The 5412-nt window shown below is 40.4% G+C and overlaps 1 pseudogene; it reads left to right on the forward strand.

The window, feature by feature from the left end:
• The first annotated feature begins 538 nt into the window (after positions 1-538).
• Positions 539-1622, forward strand: LOC108518546 (actin, cytoplasmic 2-like; annotated as a pseudogene).
• The last annotated feature ends 3790 nt before the right edge of the window (positions 1623-5412 follow it).

Raw genomic sequence — 5412 nt, forward strand, 5'->3', positions numbered from 1 at the left:
AGCTGGAAGAAGCAAGAGATGGATCTCAGTGCCAGCGCTGAAGAGAATTCACAATGGGACTGAGAAATTCAAGGAGGGAAAGCAAGGGAGATCTTCACACAGTGACTGAGGCCCCCTCTCCTGACACTTGGCTGTAAAGGGCAATGGAGGCACAGGGCTGGTTGTATTGGGAATATTGGGGGGAAAAAAGAAGAATGCTATTGAAGAATAGGATGATGTTTTTGTTCCCTTGTTTAAAACAAGAGTGAGTTAAGCCTTTTTATGTTACAGTTATGAAAAGCCTTCATAGAGGAAGAGGATGAAGGGACACGATAAAGAAGGAATAGTCAAGAATGTAAGAGAAGGAAATCAAGAACAAGAGTTGAGCCTTTCTCTATGCCTCTAAAACAAGTCCAGCAGTGGGGCCCTGGTTATCTATCTAAAAGTTGTTGGAAGGAAAGCATAAGATAATGATGTGGCTCACTCGCTGCAAATGGTCTACCTTCCACCTCCCTGCTCCTCCACCAATCTCAATGAAAGAAAAGATTGCTGGCTCATCATTGACAGTGGCTCCAGCATGTGCAAAGCTGCCTTTGCTGGGGAGGACGCCCCTGAGCCATGTTTCTCTCCATCATCAGGTGCCCCTGGCACCACGGTGTGAAAATGGACATGAGCCAGAAGGACTCATACATGGGTGACGAGATTCAGAGCAAGCCAGATGCCGACCCTGAGTTACACCATCCAGCACAGCATGGACATCAACTGGGGCAACATGGAGAAGATCTAGTACCATACCTTCTACAACAAGCTGCACATGGCCCTGGAGGAGCACCCAGTGCTGCTGAGGCCTCCCTGAACCCCAAGGCCAATAGAAAGAAGATGACTCAGATCGTGTTTGAGACCTTCAATACCCTGGCCAGGCCTGTGGGCTTCCAAGCAGTAATGTCCCTCTATGCCTCTGGGTGCACCACTGGTATTGTCATGGATTCTGGAGATGGGGTCACAGTGCCCATCTATGAGGGCTACACCCTTCCCCAGCCATCCTGTGTCTGGACCTGGCTGGCCGGGACCTGTCCAACAACTTCATGAAGATCCTCATGGAGCACAGCTACAACTTCACCAACATAGTTGAGAGGGAGATTGTGCATGACATCAAGAGAAGCTGTGGTATGTTACCCTGGACTTTGAGCAGGAGATGGCCACCACTGCATCCTCCTTCTCCTGAAGAAGAGCTACCAGCTGTCCAACGGCCAGATGATCACCATCAGCAGTGAGTGGTTCTGATGTCTGGAGGCGCTGTTCCAGCCCTCTTTCCTGGACATGAAATCTTGCAGCATCCATGAGACCACCTTCAACTCCACCATGAAGTATGATGTGGACATCCACAAGGACGTGTATGCCAACATGGTGCTGTCCAATGGCACCACCACGTACCCAGGCATCATGGGCAGGTTGCATAAGGAGATCGCCACCCTGATATCCAGCACCAAGAAGATCAAAATCACCTCCCCGCTGAGTGCAAATACTCAGTGTGCATCTGTGGCTCCATCCTGACCTCATTGTCCACTTTCCAGTAGATGTGGATTAGGAAGCAGGAGTACCATGGGTCAGGCCCCTCCATCATCCACCACAAATGCTTCTAAATGGACTTCCGGCAGTTACTTGTAGCATTTGCTGCATGGGTTAATTCAGAAGTATAAATTTGCCCCTGGCACATGTATACACCTCATGAAACGGTAATAAGCCTTTGAAAAGAAATTTGTCCTTGAAGCTTGTATCTGATAGCAAGACTGGATTGTAGAACTTGTTGAGTTTAACCTTGTATTCAAGTTAACTCTTCCCTAGTCATTTGTTTAAGACCCTGTACATACCTTTGATTTCAACCTTTAGTACATGTGGCTGGGTCACTTCGTGGCTGAGGAAAGAACATGCTTGTCAGAGACAAGTCCATGGCTTGGTGAGCCTGAGTAGCCAGTAGTCTCTGATCTGCACAGGGTATTAAAGTGTCATGGCTGAGTGTCATGGGATTTCTCTCGAGGCTGGCAAGGGCTCCTGAACCAGTTGTAATTTCTATCTTGCCAGTTTCTCAGGGTTGGAAAAGTCCAGGCTGTAGGATCCTGCTTCCTTTCTTACCTGATGTTTTCCTGCCAGAACACCATGGACTGTTACTTGCCTTGAGTTGGAAGCAGTTTGCATTTACACCTGTAAATTTATTCATCCTTTAAATTTATGTGAGCGTTTTTCATACACAATTCTCAATTCTTTAAGACATGACAACAGACTTTGGTTTTCTACTGTTATGTGAGAACATGAGTCCCCAGCAACACATCATTGTGTAAGAAAAAATGAAAATGCTGCCAAAACCAGGAAAAAAAAAAAAAGATAATGATGTGAAACCACTTTGAAAAGTGGATTCAAATTTGGAATAATGAAAATGCAGTTACTATTAAAACATTGATGTTTTCAGTGATGTGCTGTTAGGTGTGTGTTAGGTTATTTTTATTTTATTAAGTTAGCATAATCTGCAGAACTAGGATGGCAAATTTAAGCCTGCTCAGGCTAGGTGTGGCTATTCTGAGACTCATCGTGCCCCAAACTGATCCCACACAGTAAGATTTTTTTTTCCCACAGGGAAAAGGAAAGCATTTGTAGCTCTGACGTGCTTCAACCAGTTTTCATTTCTGCAATATGGAAATCATGGCATATGATACCAAAATTGCATTATCCAAACCCCATTGCAAATATGTTCTCCATATTTTTATCAGAAATATTAAAGTTTCACAAACCCACAAAGTAGTACAATGGGTCGACATTCCTCTTCCTCTTTCATATTAATGGATTTTACTCTGTCCTATCATAATAAACAAAACACCAACATAATACTTAATTAATAACTAAGCTTAGGCCTTCACCCTTTTCCAAGATCTCTAAACAATGAAGATACAGCCACAGACATGAATTTGACCTACTAAAGAGATTTGGAAGAGGGATAAAAGAGCAGTATTTTCACTTTAGACAAAACACTTCATTAAAAACAATCCTCAGTAAATACTAAAACAAAGGTACTTCTTTCTCATTTATCAGCAACCCCCTCACCTTTCACTCATTAGTATGTTCAATGACCAGTGTGTTTACAGTACTTATACCTACTCATGTTCTTTCTTAAGTGCTCAAAAAGATGACCACAGAACAAGGTCCTCAATTACAATAAATAGAACACTACACATTTAGTACATTCCAGAAAAAATGGACTGTAATATTAAATTAAATGAGATCAAAATTCAATTCAATTCAGAAAAAAAAATGAAGCACCAAGCTAAGCATCAGCTCTATTATTTTGCCAGCATGTAAAAGCTGTACGTTGATAATTAATGAATGCATGAGGAAAGTTTGTATCAAAATACTAAAGGAAGGCTCGTACAATGCACATGGTTCTTATCAATGTGAAAATAGCAGAAACTCTTACATGTTTCATCAAAGCTCAAAACATTTTACAACATGCTCGAACTAGTCTAAATAGATTCCCTGTTTTTGGTGTAAATTCAGAAAGAAGTTACTTCTTAGATCTAAGATTTAAACTACTTTGGAAATAAAACATGAAGGTAAGAGGGTTGCCAAAAGTGCATATATATATAGGAAAAGACAGACAGCTGCCACTCTCATTGTGCATTAATCTTAAACATTCTATATATAAGTATAGAAAAACTCAGTCTCTTTGGCATTTGGAAAATTCTAATAATGGATATAATTAGAAAGAAAAAGGTAAAGTAACTTAAGGGTGGCTACAGAACAATCTTCTTCTTCTTCTTCTTCTTTCTTTTCTTCTATTATTATTATTATTATTATTTATTATTTATTATTATTATTTATTATTATTATTTTGAGACAGTGTCTTGCTCTGTCACCCAGGCCTGAGTGCAGTGGTGTGATCTCGGCTCACTGCAACCTCCGCCACCTGGGTTCAAGCAATTCTGCTGCCTCAGCCTCCCAAGTAGCTGGGACTACAGGCGTGTGCCACCACACCCAGCTAGTTATTTTTAGTAGAGATAGGGTTTCACCATGTTGGCCAGGCTGGTCAATTTTCAAAAACTACAAACACATACAATAGATTTACCTCTCGGATTTCTAAAATGGAGACTTCTTGAAATTTTGAATTACAAGAAATTCCTCCCATTATTGAGAATGATTACTCATGTTTTTTTTTATTATTATACTTTAAGTTCTAGGGCACATGTGCACAACATGCAGGTTTGTTACATATGTATACATGTGCCATCTTGGTGTGCTGCACCCATTAACTCGTCATTTACATTACGTATATCTCCTAATGCTATCTCTCCCCGTCTCCCCTCCCCACAATAGGCCCCGGTGTGTGATGTTCCCCTTCCTGTGTCCAAGTGATCTCATTGTTCAATTCCCACCTATGAGTGAGAACGTGCGGCGTTTGGTTTTCTGTTCTTGCGATAGTTTGCTGAGAATGAAATCCACGAAGTGAACAGATGCTGTTTTCACATTTTTATAGAATTATTAGAATAGAGATAAGTAAATTGGTCAAAAGATTGCATCCTTTATATTGGAATAAAGACTATAAAGGGAAGTCTATATTAAGGGTCATGACAATCAAAATATCTCAGTTAATATCTTTGGGAAACAAAGCAAACAAGACTGTCAGTAAGCTATTGCACTCTTAGGTGAGTATCATGATTCTTTCTGAAGCACGTTGGTAGAACTGCCAATATTTCAATATTTAATGTATTCTAAAACAGTCCAAATTAAAATATATTAATATTTTAAAGATTATATATAATATGTGTGTGTGCATGTGAGTATGCGTGCGTGTCCCTCAGGAATTAGAGAGTAAAGGCTATGCCTTGTTTTCCCAAATAGCTTACTTTGTGCCTGTGTTTTCAGTTCTTACTCTTTCACTTTATAGATGATTAAGCACTAAAGTTTAAGAGTGGAAGGGTGCAACACACCAATACTAATCTGGGCTGAACTTACCATTATATCTATATCCATATAAAATGTTTTAAAGTCCATCTTATTTTTAAAAAATTAAAGGATCTATTTTGAGACTGTTTACCAGGTTGACATCCTGGCACATAACAGGTGCTCAACAAAAGCAAGGAAATGAACATGCCAACCCCAAAGAGTCACCTCTTCATTGAAATGCTCACCTATTTAGGTTGCATTCTTCCTTTCCTGGACCCTTCCTTCTTTCTTATCAGTGAATTCCACTCTAGACTTTACTACATGTTTGTTAATAAATAGTCCTTGAAGTAAAAAACAAAAAACAACTAGCTGACAAAGTAACCCAAATGGTGGTATCAAATGATCTGTGGAGTTTATCTGGAATAACAACAAAGAGCCACGTGACCCTTAGCCACCCCAGATGTCATCTCTTGTGCTCCACTATGCTAAAAACTGCACCTA

This window comes from Rhinopithecus bieti, unplaced genomic scaffold (genome assembly GCF_001698545.2).
Source record: "Rhinopithecus bieti isolate Rb0 unplaced genomic scaffold, ASM169854v2 scaffold_44510, whole genome shotgun sequence".
NCBI classification, from domain to species: Eukaryota; Metazoa; Chordata; class Mammalia; order Primates; family Cercopithecidae; genus Rhinopithecus; species Rhinopithecus bieti.